The 15301-nt window shown below is 41.6% G+C and overlaps 2 non-coding genes across 2 annotated transcripts; both read right to left on the minus strand.

The window, feature by feature from the left end:
• Window positions 1–4526: 4526 nt before the first annotated feature.
• On the minus strand, window positions 4527–4644 carry LOC143227612 (5S ribosomal RNA). Its single transcript, XR_013015042.1, has one exon. It is a non-coding gene; the product is annotated as a 5S ribosomal RNA (ribosomal RNA).
• A 9039-nt stretch (window positions 4645–13683) lies between these two features.
• LOC143227615 (5S ribosomal RNA) lies at window positions 13684–13801 on the minus strand. Its single transcript, XR_013015045.1, has one exon. It is a non-coding gene; the product is annotated as a 5S ribosomal RNA (ribosomal RNA).
• Window positions 13802–15301: the final 1500 nt, after the last annotated feature.

The following is a 15301-nucleotide window of genomic DNA, read 5'->3' on the forward strand; positions in this document are numbered from 1 at the left end:
CCAGGAGATTTGCCCAGCGGTAAACTGTCTAAAGCAGCGATAACTTCCGGAACCGTGAATGGAGCATCACAAATATTAGCTTGTTCACTGGAAAGAGTTCGATCAACAAATGAGAGAACTAAATCTATGTCTGCCTGCAGAACGATATCCTTAGAGTACAGTGCGGAATAATACTGATGTAAAACAGCAGCGATATCTTCCACACCGGACACCTCCACACCCCTATCAGTGAGCATGGATCTAAACTCAATTCTGCTTTGACGGACCTTTTCCATACGAAGAAAGTAAGACGTAGATCTCTCACCCTCCTCAAACCAACGAATATGAGATCGAATCCTCGCCCCCTCTATGGTATCGTGATCCAAAGTCTCCAATGCATCTTCAAGTTCATACAATTTGACCTTAGATCTACCAGGGAAACGGGTCAGTTTTCGAAGCTCACGATTGATGGACGACTCAAGCTGACATTTGCGAGAACGGGATGCCCGCGCACGAAGAATCGAATAACGCTCGGTAAGTAAACGGAACGCGCATTTCAATTGTTCATACCATTTAATTTTATCAGTCCCATAAACTGACCAACTACGACTTCTGGCGATCAACAGCTTAATGGCTTTCACATATTCGGCATCCCTCAATAACTGGTTATTGAAGTGCCAAAATTAGGACCTCTGACAATTGGTCGCAGAGTAAGGTCGAAGCCCAATAAAGCGTGATCTGTAGCAGGAAACCACAACGTACGGAAACGTTGGACAGTCCCCTGCAAGGTAGAAGAAAGCAAAACCCTGTCAATACGTGACGACATCATCTCACCATTAACAAAACGCTTCCATGTGAAACCAGGTGTAGTCGGCGATATGAGTGAATGCGCATCAAGCAAATCAAACCTATTAAGAAACTGGACAAAGCCGAACGGCTGGCGTCTCGGTAGAAACGGACCGGAAATCGATCGCGTGCCACATCCACCACACAATTAAAATCTCCCACAACAAGCAATCCCGTGCAACCATCCAAACAATACTCCAAGTTTTGGAAAAATTCCCGTCGCTCGGAGATATCGCGAGGAGCGTACACAGATGATAACAGATAAGACAAAGACTCGAAACTGAATTTGACTGTCAGAACCCTACCCACCCCATCAGAAGAAACGAATGTAACATTATCACACAAAACTGCTGTACCAAGATGGTAACCCTTGTCGGCCAGAAGTAGAATTATTAAAAAAAACTACACCTGGCCAAAATTTCAGAACGACATCAGGAAAATCATCAGTGAAAAACGTTTCCTGTAAACAAACAACATCAAAATTAGTAACAAAGTAATCCAGGTAATAAGCCAGCTTACTAACATTACGCAACCCATTACAATTCAAAACTCCCACCCTTAGTAAATGTACCATGCTAAAGAGAAAGTAAAGGTACAAGAATTGAAAGGAAACTGTCACAAACACAAAAAATAACAAGAATAAATGTAAAGATCTAAGCAAATATGCACAAAGTTCAAATAACAATAAATGACAGTCTTACACGAACTGAAACAAACAAACTGTCACAAAAAACACATTTAAGGCTGCGACACCGCCTTCGCCTTCGCCCGAGATATCCGTAGTATTGGCACGTCCGACACCCGTTTTCGTCCACTGCCCTTCTTAGAAGTGTCACCAGAAGACATTGCCACCACACTAGCATACCTCCAACGACGAGGAAGAGGCACCTCCACATCGCCGGCGGTACTCACACCACTAACCGGAAGTGGCGGGAAGTGACGATCAAAATTGCGACTTGCAGCAGGGGGGTGACTACTTGCCCGTTCCCTGGCCCCACCAGAAACCGTCGATCGTCGGGCAGAAACATCGTCCACCACCCGATGGGTAGCTGCAGCCTTCTTTGAAAGGGGAACCTCCGAATCAACGCGTGGACAAACAGAAATGGTGTCAACATCATGAGGCACTGCACGAGAGGGAGCAGCCGTGTCTACTTCAGCGGCGTCACGAGAAGTAGTAGGCGTGGCCACTTCAGCGTCGTCACTAGAGGAAGTTCGAGGAACAACAAGCTTGGGACAACGTTGACGGACGTGTCCCTGCATATGACAATGTCGGCATATAAACTGGGGGCAATCTCGATATAGATGATCCGCCCCCAAACATAAATTACATACTTTTGACTGGCGATCATGCTTCACTTTTACCATTACCGCCTTGCCCAAAGGATCAAAAACTTTTACTACGTACGGCAAAGAGATACACTTCACTAAAACACACACGAACATGGCGTATACCTAAGTATATGCCCTGGTCCCTCTTCCACACAATAGGGCTTTTCACCTCACAATCATAATCTTTAAGTTTATTTAGTATAATATCATCGTCGATATATTCGGGTACGTCCATAAATGACACAGTAATAGTACGTTTAGTGACACCATTAGCCGAACAGTGCACACCATTTACAGTTAGACCAGCATCTATAGCCAGGTCCACATCGTCGGGAAGAACAAAAGTTACCTCATATCCACCCGGGCGAGGAACTACGGCAGTGACCGAAGCAGCACCAAACGTAGAAATAACAGAATGGATAACGTCCCCATGGCTTGAAGTTGTCGTTTCCACAAAACTGTACGACGCATAACTTCCATGACCTTCTTGGTTGATGAAGACATCGTCAAACAACTTGGAAAAATAAAAATCTAGCAAAAAAAAAAAGAACTACACGCTCACTAGGCTTAGCTGTTAAATTTACACTAAGGCAATGAGGAGCTCGAAAAACACGTCTGTACTCGTTGACGAGAACCGGCGCTTTCAACGTGGTATGAACGATGACAGTTTAATTCTCTTTCTTATTTGGTGTTTTAAGTGTTACTCTAAAAGAAAATCGTTGTCGCAGCCCAAAATTTCCTAGTTGTGAAATATAAGAGATGCTTTAGGAATTCACTTTTACTGAGGACGCTGGAAAGTGGAGCCTGATAACTCTGGTTTGCGTTACACATCCCCGGAACTACACGAGTGTCATTTCGGGGGTATGGAAACTGTCGCTCACAGGCGTGTGTGTCATTCACATGGAACACTTAAATTGATCAATTTAGCCTCTGAGAACTTTTCTCAAACGTCTTTTAGTCACATGTTGGTGTTTATGTCTTCTTTATATTTCTTTCGGACCTACTTTCGCAAAATCTGGTATTTTACTCGTTACACAGGCCCACATCCCATCACTTACAGATGTGTGTGCAGAATTTAGATTTTAACACGAGCTTGCATCGGGATTAGAATTATTTAATATTCACCTTCTTTTATTCGTCATTTGGCTATACACATTAATTTACCTGTGTTTATTAACGTGTATTTTGGTTTCCATCGGGAGAAGTCGTGTGTACTCGCCTCCTTCTCCCCCTACAACAAAATAGTATTAAACGCTGGTTACCGTCTAGTGGAGTGCCTCAGAAGTCGCTCTTTGTCTCTCGCTAAAGAAGTGTATGGATATTAATGAAAGTACGTTGCAAAAACTGGGAATAATTCTCTGACGTTATAGAAACAGAATGAATAAAGGAACAGCACCTGTCACACTCGGCTACTACCGTTCGCGAGTCGGAAGCGTGCCACGTACCGAGTTCCTACTTATCTGAAGACGTTTCCTTCGCGTTTTGCTTGCACTGCTATGTTTACAATTTTGCTTTTACTGTTTTGTAACTCTTTTTTTTCTTGTTGTTTCTACTCACCTATTTTGTTTTATACTCCAATAGCAAAGACTCTTGTCGTTATTGGAAAGTTAATTTTCAAATGTACATACATATAAAATAGATATTTGATTTATAAATAAGGTGTTCAATCGTCGGTGTCTCCGAGTGAAGTCTCTCTCTGCTGGGTTATATTTCTAGACAAAGTAATTTTACAAAACGTAGCGAACGAACGTTATGTAAGGAAACTCGAAATATTTGTCGCATCGCCTTTTCTGTGTAGCAGACAGATCCCTCGACAATTGCTTTTTCTCAGGCAAAACGTGCACGAGCGAGACAATTTTGTGAAATAGGGAAACGTTTTAAATTCCATCTGTATAAGACTGCCTTAGATTGATGTGGGCTGGATCTACTCGTTAACGAAGTTTCTGTTTTGTAGACTTCGCACCCTTTGTGCATTCCGAAGATCGACCCGCGAAGATAGTTTATTTCTTTTCTCCAATATACGTCTGATTGGAGGAGTTTGGTTTAAAGTGAAATGGAACGCGGCTCACGCCACCTGCTTAGAGAGCTGCTACTTTTCTTGAACGATCGCAGGAAATGAATGTTTGAACTTCGTTTTCGAAGCGTGTTTTATCAACTGACTTGTTGATGGAAAAGTTGATTAGTTCCTATAACAAAATGTTTTCCCAACAGTTTACCATTATAAACACTTAGTATTAAGGCACTTCAATTGAGCCAACCAATTTCTTTCTCTCTTTCGGGAAGGATTTTATCTCTTAAATCAGAAATTGTGAAAAAGTGAGAGGTATCGATCAGCTCTTTGCGAGACCTACAATTTCAAAGTGAAAAAAAAAAGTCATCATCACCCGGTATTCCCAGGTGGTCACCCTCCCAAGTACTAACTGGCCCGCCGTTGCTTAGCTTCGGTGATCGGACGAGAACCGGCGCTTTCAACGTGGTATGAACGATGACAGTTTAATTCTTTTCTTATTTGGTGTTTTAAGTGTTACTCTAAAAGAAAATCGTTGTCGCAGCCCAAAATTTCCTAGTTGTGAAATATAAGAGATGCTTTAGAATTCACTTTACTGGAGGACGCTGGAAAGTGGAGCCTGATAACTCTGGTTTGCGTTACACATCCCCGGAACTACACGAGTGTCATTTCGGGGGTATGGAAACTGTCGCTCACAGGCGTGTGTGTCATTCACATGGAACACTTAAATTGATCAATTTAGCCTCTGAGAACTTTTCTCAAACGTCTTTTAGTCACATGTTGGTGTTTATGTCTTCTTTATATTTCTTTCGGACCTACTTTCGCAAAATCTGGTATTTTACTCTCGTTACACAGGCCCACATCCCATCACTTACAGATGTGTGTGCAGAATTTAGATTTTAACACGAGCTTGCATCGGGATTAGAATTATTTAATATTCACCTTCTTTTATTCGTCATTTGGCTATACACATTAATTTACCTGTGTTTATTAACGTGTATTTTGGTTTCCATCGGGAGAAGTCGTGTGTACTCGCCTCCTTCTCCCCTACAACAAAATAGTATTAAACGCTGGTTACCGTCTAGTGGGAGTGCCTCAGAAGTCGCTCTTTGTCTCTCGCTAAAGAAGTGTATGGATATTAATGAAAGTACGTTGCAAAAACTGGGAATAATTCTCTGACGTTATAGAAACAGAATGAATAAAGGAACAGCACCTGTCACACTCGGCTACTACTGTTCGCGAGTCGGAAGCGTGCCACGTACCGAGTTCCTACTTATCTGAAGACGTTTCCTTCGCGTTTTGCTTGCACTGCTATGTTTACAATTTTGCTTTTACTGTTTTGTAACTCTTTTTTTTTTCTTGTTGTTTCTACTCACCTATTTTGTTTTATACCCAATAGCAAAGACTCTTGTCGTTATTGGAAAGTTAATTTTCAAATGTACATACATATAAAATAGATATTTGATTTATAAATAAGGTGTTCAATCGTCGGTGTCTCCGAGTGAAGTCTCTCTCTGCTGGGTTATATTTCTAGACAAAGTAATTTTACAAAACGTAGCGAACGAACGTTATGTAAGGAAACTCGAAATATTTGTCGCATCGCCTTTTCTGTAGCAGACAGATCCCTCGACAATTGCTTTTCTCAGGCAAAACGTGCACGAGCGAGACAATTTTGTGAAATAGGGAAACGTTTTAAATTCCATCTGTATAAGACTGCCTTAGATTGATGTGGGCTGGATCTACTCGTTAACGAAGTTTCTGTTTTGTAGACTCTGCACCCTTTGTGCATTCCGAAGATCGACCCGCGAAGATAGTTTATTTCTTTTCTCCAATATACGTCTGATTGGAGGAGTTTGGTTTAAAGTGAAATGGAACGCGGCTCACGCCACCTGCTTAGAGAGCTGCTACTTTTCTTGAACGATCGCAGGAAATGAATGTTTGAACTTCGTTTTCGAAGCGTGTTTTATCAACTGACTTGTTGATGGAAAAGTTGATTAGTTCCTATAACAAAAAATGTTTTCCCAACAGTTTACCATTATAAACACTTAGTATTAAGGCACTTCAATTGAGCCAACCAATTTCTTTCTCTCTTTCGGGAAGGATTTTTATCTCTTAAATCAGAAATTGTGTTCCTAAAAAAAGTGAGAGGTATCGATCAGCTCTTTGCGAGACCTACAAATTTCAACGTGAAAAAAAAAAAAGTCATCATCACCCGGTATTCCCAGGTGGTCACCCTCCCAAGTACTAACTGGCCCGCCGTTGCTTAGCTTCGGTGATCGGACGAGAACCGGCTTTTTTTTTTTTTTTTTTCTTTATTTATCCCACCTCAACGAGGGGGTATACACAGAAATACAACAAATAAAACACAAGTTAATGAATTAGCATGTAACAATAGCTCTATAGATTACCATGCTGAAAATTACCACAAAGTTAATAAAATTAAGGAAAAAGAAATAAAAGAGGTAATTGGAACAGCAGGTAATCCAACAAACATTATAATGAACATTAACAAACAAGAAATCAATGGATCTTCCATTGGTAACAAAAATATAATGAAATAACAACTTATCTTAACAACGTACACAAGAAATAACCTTGGGCACCTTGGGTTACCAAGCTACCAACATAAGAATACACAGAATAAAAAAAAAACATTTAATGAGTTATGTAACAAAGATCTATGATAATGAAGATATATATGTCTCCGTACACGCACTTTAAACATGGAAATTAAATGAATGACGCGATTTCGTGCCAAAGAAACTGAACGAGCAGAACATATAACCTGACGTGCCAAACTTGTAATTAAACGGAATATGTTCCAGCATCTCCTGGTAACGAAGGATGAGATCCCACTAAGAGGCATCTCCTCCATACCCAGTTTGATATGGGACATCCAAAATAAAATGCCAATAATTTATATACATATGACCACAGGGGCTGTACAAAAGGACATTGAAAACAGATGGTCTATGGTTTCTGGCGCCTGGGAACAGAAAGTGCACAACCCTGTGGGATGTCTGTCCATATGTATCAGCTTGACATTTGTGGTAATCGCCCGCAACCAGAGTAAATAATCCACATCACAAACAAAAAAACCCACAAAAAAGAAGAATAAGTTGCTTTTACGAATGCGTTTCCAGTCTCCAGGAGTGAACAATATCCCCAGTAGAATGGAGCAGGGAAATTAGTAGCGAGTGAAAACTGTAAATATCCCACCAGTTGCCGCACAGATAAAAACTTGAAAAAATGAACTCGATTATCGGAGTGGTCCAGAAAATATAAATCCACAACACATGTGGACGACGGAAGAGGAGCCGGCTGGGTAGACAAAATCGGCAACCACTCCACAGGCAACGCCTCCTTGAGCATATGAAAATGTGAAAAATTGTGCGGGTATTCATTAACGGGTCAGCGTCCGTACACATTTCAATCACTGCCCCACCGGAAGAAAAGCAGGGAGCACTTCGTACATTAAATGACGGACCTGAACCAAACCTACGTTAATAAATTAGGAAAATGAAATGTTCGGTGGCGAACATCAACAATAGCCGGATTGAAAACAAAGGTTCATCAAAAATTTGGGGGGAAAGAGGAGCTGGGACAATCCCTTTATCCCCAAGAAGAACCTTCCAGGCATGAAACATTTCCTGAATATAGAAAGGTAACGATTTCACAAAACGTGGCAAAATACGGCATTGAAGAACCGAAAGCTTAAAGAGAGATTACCATAACAAGAAAAAATCCAGAAAGAAGTTGTCGCAAGGTGGAAGGACAAGAAGCATCCAAACAACGCTGCAACAACTTCAAACGGAATGCGAGTTTACGAGTGTTAACATCAACCAAGTTGATACCTCCACAATCATAACCCGAATCAGAATACCGTATGCTACTTTATGTATACCTCCCCGCCAAATAAAATCCAGTATACATTTGCGAAATCTAGCCTCAAACTGTCTTGGCAACGGGAGTATATTCAACGGGTACCATAACACCGATGCCACCAAGGAGTTCACCACAAGAGATTTACCCTTTAGCGACAAAGAACGAAATCGCCACGACACCAAGACACGAGATACCCTGCGCAATACACCCTGCCACGTATCTTGCAGCATGACATCGAAATTAGAGTGGAAAACTATTCCCAAAATCCGAATAGGATCCTGGGAAATTCTCAACTCACCAAGGACGAAGTCTGCAGAAGAGGCCAAACACCCAACCCACAAACCCTGACTCTTGGTCCAGTTGATCTTCCCACCAGTAGCTTTGCCAAAAGTTTGGCAGACATCCACACACATGCGGCAAAGATTCGGCGTCTCGTAAGGTTAAGGTGGTATCATCAGCATGCTGATAAGTAAGTGAAGGCGTGGTGAGTAGCACATCACCACCAATACCAGTAATATGTACATTATGGACTAACATATTTCGTAACGGTTCGACACTGAGAACGTAAAGTAGAGCAGACATGGGGCATCCTTGACGAATACCCCGAGTAATAGCAAAATCATTAGTGAGAAATCCATTAAACTTTAACACAACTAGAAATAGAAGTATAGCAAAGACGAACCCAATGAACAAAAGTAGAACCAAAACCCATACGCAGAAGAAGTTGAAATAGATAGTCATAGGCAACCCGATCAAAAGGCTTGCATCTGATCGAGCTTCAAAAGATTCCACCCTGGCCGGTACGTGCTAAAGATTGCAATAGCAAAACGAGTGTTAATGGAGTATCAGCAACGTCCCGTCCAGGTATACACCCGGATTGGTCATCTGAAACTAAACTGGAGATCATGAGACGAAAGGCGACGAGCCAGCACTTTGGCCAAAAGCTTATAGTCAGTACAAAGCAATGTCAAAGGCCGGCTGTTAGCCGCCAACCGTCGATCCCCTTCGGGATAGGAACATTACCCCCAGAACACATTGTACGGAGCAACTGTGGAGAGGAAACAGTTGAGACAAGACAGATAAAAAGTCGTCAACAAAAGAGGTAGAAAATATTTGAAAATTCGGAGGTAAAACCATCCAAACCAGGAGATTTTGCTCCAGCGGTAAACTGTCTAAAGCAGCGATAACTTCCGGAACCGTGAATGGAGCATCACAAATATTAGCTTGTTCACTGGAAAGAGTTCGATCAACAAATGAGAGAACTAAATCTATGTCTGCCTGCAGAACGATATCCTTAGAGTACAGTGGAATAATACTGATGTAAAACAGCAGCGATATCTTCCACACCGGACACTCTACACCTATCAGTGAGCATGGATCTAAACTCAATTCTGCTTTGACGGACCTTTTCCATACGAAGAAAGTAAGACGTAGATCTCTCACCCTCCTCAAAACCAACGAATATGAGATCGAATCTCGCCCCCTCTATGGTATCGTGATCCAAAGTCTCCAATGCATCTTCAAGTTCGCACAATTTGACCTTAGATCTACCAGGGAAACGGGTCAGTTTCGAAGCTCACGATTGATGGACGACCGCTTGACATTTGCGAGAACGGATGCCCGCGCACGAAGAATCGAATAACGCTCGGTAAGTAAACGGAACGCGCATTTCAATTGTTCATACCATTTAATTTTATCAGTCCCATAAACTGACCAACTACGACTTCTGGCGATCAACAGCTTAATGGCTTTCACATATTCGGCATCCCCTCAATAACTGGTTATTGAAGTGCCAAAATTAGGACCTTCACAATTGGTCGCAGAGTAAGGTCGAAGCCCAATAAAGCGTGATCTGTAGCAGGAAACCACAACGTACGGAAACGCTGGACAGTCCCCTGCAAGGTAGAAGAAAGCAAAACCCTGTCAATACGTGACGACATCATCTCACCATTAACAAAAACGCTTCCATGTGAAACCAGGTGTAGTCGGCGATATGAGTGAATGCGCATCAAGCAAATCAAACCTATTAAGAAACTGACAAAGCCGAACGGCTGGCGTCTCGGTAGAAACGGACCGGAAATCGATCGCGCCACATCCACCACACAATTAAAATCTCCCACAACAAGCAATCCCGTGCAACCATCCAAACAATACCCAAGTTTTGAAAATTCTCGTCGCTCGGAGATACCGCGAGGAGCGTACACAGATGATAACAGATAAGACAAAGACTCGAAACTGAATTTGACTGTCAGAACCCTACCCACCCCATCAGAAGAAACAATGTAACATTATCACAATAAAACTGCTGTACCAAGATAGCAACCCCTTTGTCGGCCAGAAATAGAATTGCTAAAAAAAAAAACCACACCTGGCCAAAATTTCAGAACGACATCAGGAAAATCATCAGTGCAAAACGTTTCCTGTAAATGTAAACAACATCAAAATTAGTAACAAAGTAATCCATAATAAGCCAGCTTACTAACATTTATGCACAACCCATTTAATTCAAACCCACCTTAGTAAATGTACCATGCTAAAGAGAAAGTAAACAAGAATTGAAAGGAACTGTCACAAACACAAAAATAACAAGAATAAATGTAAAGATCTAAGCAAAACATGCACAAAGTTCAACAACAATAAATGAGGTCTTACACGAACTGAAACAAACAAACTGTCACAAAAAACACATTTAAGGTTGCGATACCGCTTCGCCTCGAGATATCCGTAGTATTGGCACGTCCGACATCTGTTTTCGTCCACTGCCCCTTAGAAGTGCGTCACCAGAGACATTGCCACCACACTAGCATACCTCCAACGACGAGTGAAGAGGCACCTCCACATCGCCGGTACCGCCACCACTCAACCGGAAGTGGCGGGAAGTGACGATCAAAATTGCGACTTGCAGCAGTGACTACTGCCCGTTCCCTGGTCTCCCACCAGAAACCGTCGATCGTCGGCAGAAACATCGTCCACCACCCGATGGGTAGCTGCAGCCTCTTTGAAAGGGGAACCTCCGAATCAACGCGTGGACAAACAGAAATGGTGTCAACATCATGAGGCACTGCACGAGAGGGAGCAGCCGTGTCTACTTCAGCGGCGTCACGAGAAGTAGTAGGCGTGGCCACTTCAGCGTCGTCACTAGAGGAAGTTCGAGGAACAACAAGCTTGGGACAACGTTGACGGACGTGTCCCTGCATATGACAATGTCGGCATATAAATTGGGGCAATCGCGATATAGATGATCCGCCCCCAAACATAAATTACATACTTTGACTGGCGATCATGCTTCACTTTACCAATACCGCCTTGCCCAAAGGATCAAAAAACTTTACTACGTACGGCAAAGAGATACACTTCTCACTAAAACACACACGAACATGGCGTATACCTAAGTATATGCCCTGGTCCCTCTTCCACACAATAGGGCTTTTCACCTCACAATCATAATCTTTAAGTTTATTTAGAATAATATCATCGTCGATATATTCGGGTACGTCCATAAATGACACAGTAATAGTACGTTTAGTGACACCATTAGCCGAACAGTGCACACCATTTACAGTTAGACCAGCATCTATAGCCAGGTCCACATCGTCGGGAAGAACAAAAGTTACCTCATATCCACCCTGGCGAGGAACTACGGCAGTGACCGAAGCAGCACCAAACGTAGAAATAACAGAATGGATAACGTCCCCATGGCTTGAAGTTGTCGTTTCCACAAAAACTGTACGACGCATAACTTCCATGACCTTCTTGGTTGATGAAGACATCGTCAAACAACTTGGAAAAAATAAAAATCTAGCAAAAAAAAAAAAAAGAACTACACGCTCACTAGGCTTAGCTGTTAAATTTACACTAAGGCAATGAGGAGCTCGAAAACACGTCTGTACTCGTTGACGAGAACCGGCGCTTTCAACGTGGTATGAACGATGACAGTTTAATTCTCTTTCTTATTTGGTGTTTTAAGTGTTACTCTAAAAGAAAATCGTTGTCGCAGCCCAAAATTTCCTAGTTGTGAAATATAAGAGATGCTTTAGGAATTCACTTTACTGGAGGACGCTGGAAAGTGGAGCCTGATAACCTGGTTTGTGTTACACATCCCCGGAACTACACGAGTGTCATTTCGGGGGTATGGAAACTGTCGCTCACAGGCGTGTGTGTCATTCACATGGAACACTTAAATTGATCAATTTAGCCTCTGAGAACTTTTCTCAAACGTCTTTTAGTCACATGTTGGTGTTTATGTCTTCTTTATATTTCTTTCGACCTACTTTCGCAAAATCTGGTATTTTACTCGTTACACAGGCCCACATCCCATCACTTACAGATGTGTGTGCAGAATTTAGATTTTAACACGAGCTTGCATCGGGATTAGAATTATTTAATATTCACCTTCTTTCATTCGTCAGTTGGCTATACACATTAATTTACCTGTGTTTATTAACGTGTATTTTGGTTTCCATCGGGAGAAGTCGTGTACTCGCCTCCTTCTCTCCCTACAACAAAATAGTATTAAACGCTGGTTACCGTCTAGTGGGAGTGCCTCAGAAGTCGCTCTTTGTCTCTCGCTAAAGAAGTGTATGGATATTAATGAAAGTACGTTGCAAAACTGGGAATAATTCTCTGACGTTATAGAAACAGAATGAATAAAGGAACAGCACCTGTCACACTCGGCTACTACCGTTCGCGAGTCGGAAGCGTGCCACGTACCGAGTTCCTACTTATCTGAAGACGTTTCCTTCGCGTTTTGCTTGCACTGCTATGTTTACAATTTTGCTTTTACTGTTTTGTAACTTTTTTTTCTTGTTGTTTCTACTCACCTATTTTGTTTTATACCCAATAGCAAAGACTCTTGTCGTTATTGAAAGTTAATTTTCAAATGTACATACATATAAAATAGATATTTGATTTATAAATAAGGAGTTCAATCGTCGGTGTCTCCGAGTGAAGTCTCTCTCTGCTGGGTTATATTTCTAGACAAAGTAATTTTACAAAACGTAGCGAACGAACGTTATGTAAGGAAACTCGAAATATTTGTCGCATCGCCTTTTCTGTGTAGCAGACAGATCCCTCGACAATTGCTTTTTCTCAGGCAAAACGTGCACGAGCGAGACAATTTTGTGAAATAGGGAAACGTTTTAAATTCCATCTGTATAAGACTGCCTTAGATTGATGTGGGCTGGATCTACTCGTTAACGAAGTTTCTGTTTTGTAGACTTCGCACCCTTTGTGCATTCCGAAGATCGACCCGCGAAGATAGTTTATTTCTTTTCTCTCCAATATACGTCTGATTGGAGGAGTTTGGTTTAAAGTGAAATGGAACGCGGCTCACGCCACCTGCTTAGAGAGCTGCTACTTTTCTTGAACGATCGCAGGAAATGAATGTTTGAACTTCGTTTTATCAACAAGTGTTTTATCAACTGACTTGTTGATGGAAAAGTTGATTAGTTCCTATAACAAAAATGTTTTCCCAACAGTTTACCATTATAAACACTTAGTATTAAGGCACTTCAATTGAGCCAACCACTTTCAATTTCTCTCTTTCGGAAGGATTTTTTATCTCTTAAATCAGAAATTGTGAAAAAGTGAGAGGTATCGATCAGCTCTTTGCGAGACCTACAAATTTCAACGTGAAAAGTCATCATCACCCGGTATTCCCAGGTGGTCACCCTCCCAAGTACTAACGGGCCCGCCGTTGCTTAGCTTCGGTGATCGGACGAGAACCGGCGCTTTCAACGTGGTATGAACGATGACAGTTTAATTTCTTCTTATTTGGTGTTTTAAGTGTTACCTAAAAGAAAATCGTTGTCGCAGCCCAAAATTTCCTAGTTGTGAAATATAAGAGATGCTTTAGGAATTCACTTTTACTGAGGACGCTGGAAAGTGGAGCCTGATAACTCTGGTTTGCGTTACACATCCCCGGAACTACACGAGTGTCATTTCGGGGGTATGGAAACTGTCGCTCACAGGCGTGTGTGTCATTCACATGGAACACTTAAATTGATCAATTTAGCCTCTGAGAACTTTTCTCAAACGTCTTTAGTCACATGTTGGTGTTTATGTCTTCTTTATATTTCTTTCGGACCTACTTTCGCAAAATCTGGTATTTTACTCGTTACACAGGCCCACATCCCATCACTTACAGATGTGTGTGCAGAATTTAGATTTTAACACGAGCTTGCATCGGGATTAGAATTATTTAATATTCACCTTCTTTCATTCGTCATTTGGCTATACACATTAATTTACCTGTGTTTATTAACGTGTATTTTGTTTCCATCGGGAGAAGTCGTGTACTCGCCTCCTTCTCCCCTACAACAAAATAGTATTAAACGCTGGTTACCGTCTAGTGGAGTGCCTCAGAAGTCGCTCTTTGTCTCGCTAAAGAAGTGTATGGATATTAATGAAAGTACGTTGCAAAACTGGAATAATTCTCTGACGTTATAGAAACAGAATGAATAAAGGAACAGCACCTGTCACACTCGGCTACTACCGTTCGCGAGTCGGAAGCGTGCCACGTACCGAGTTCCTACTTATCTGAAGACGTTTCCTTCGCGTTTTTTGCTTGCACTGCTATGTTTACAATTTTGCTTTTACTGTTTTGTAACCTTTTTTTTCTTGTTGTTTCTACTCACCTATTTTGTTTTATACCCAATAGCAAAGACTCTTGTCGTTATTGAAAGTTAATTTTCAAATGTACATACATATAAAATAGATATTTGATTTATAAATAAGGTGTTCAATCGTCGGTGTCTCCGAGTGAAGTCTCTCTCTGCTGGGTTATATTTCTAGACAAAGTAATTTTACAAAACGTAGCGAACGAACGTTATGTAAGGAAACTCGGAAATATTTGTCGCATCGCCTTTTCTGTGTAGCAGACAGATCCCTCGACAATTGCTTTTTCTCAGGCAAAACGTGCACGAGCGAGACAATTTTGTGAAATAGGGAAACGTTTTAAATTCCATCTGTATAAGACTGCCTTAGATTGATGTGGGCTGGATCTACTCATTAACGAAGTTTCTGTTTTGTAGACTTCTGCACCCTTTGTGCATTCCGAAGATCGACCCGCGAAGATAGTTTATTTCTTTTCTCTCCAATATACGTCTGATTGGAGGAGGTTTGGTTTAAAGTGAATGGAACGCGGCTCACGCCACCTGCTAGAGAGAGAGCTGCTACTTTTCTTGAACGATCGCAGGAAATGAATGTTTGAACTTCGTTTTTCAACAAGTGTTTTATCAACTGACTTGTTGATGG

This window comes from Tachypleus tridentatus, chromosome 9 (assembly GCF_004210375.1).
Source record: "Tachypleus tridentatus isolate NWPU-2018 chromosome 9, ASM421037v1, whole genome shotgun sequence".
In the NCBI taxonomy this organism is placed as follows: Eukaryota; Metazoa; Arthropoda; class Merostomata; order Xiphosura; family Limulidae; genus Tachypleus; species Tachypleus tridentatus.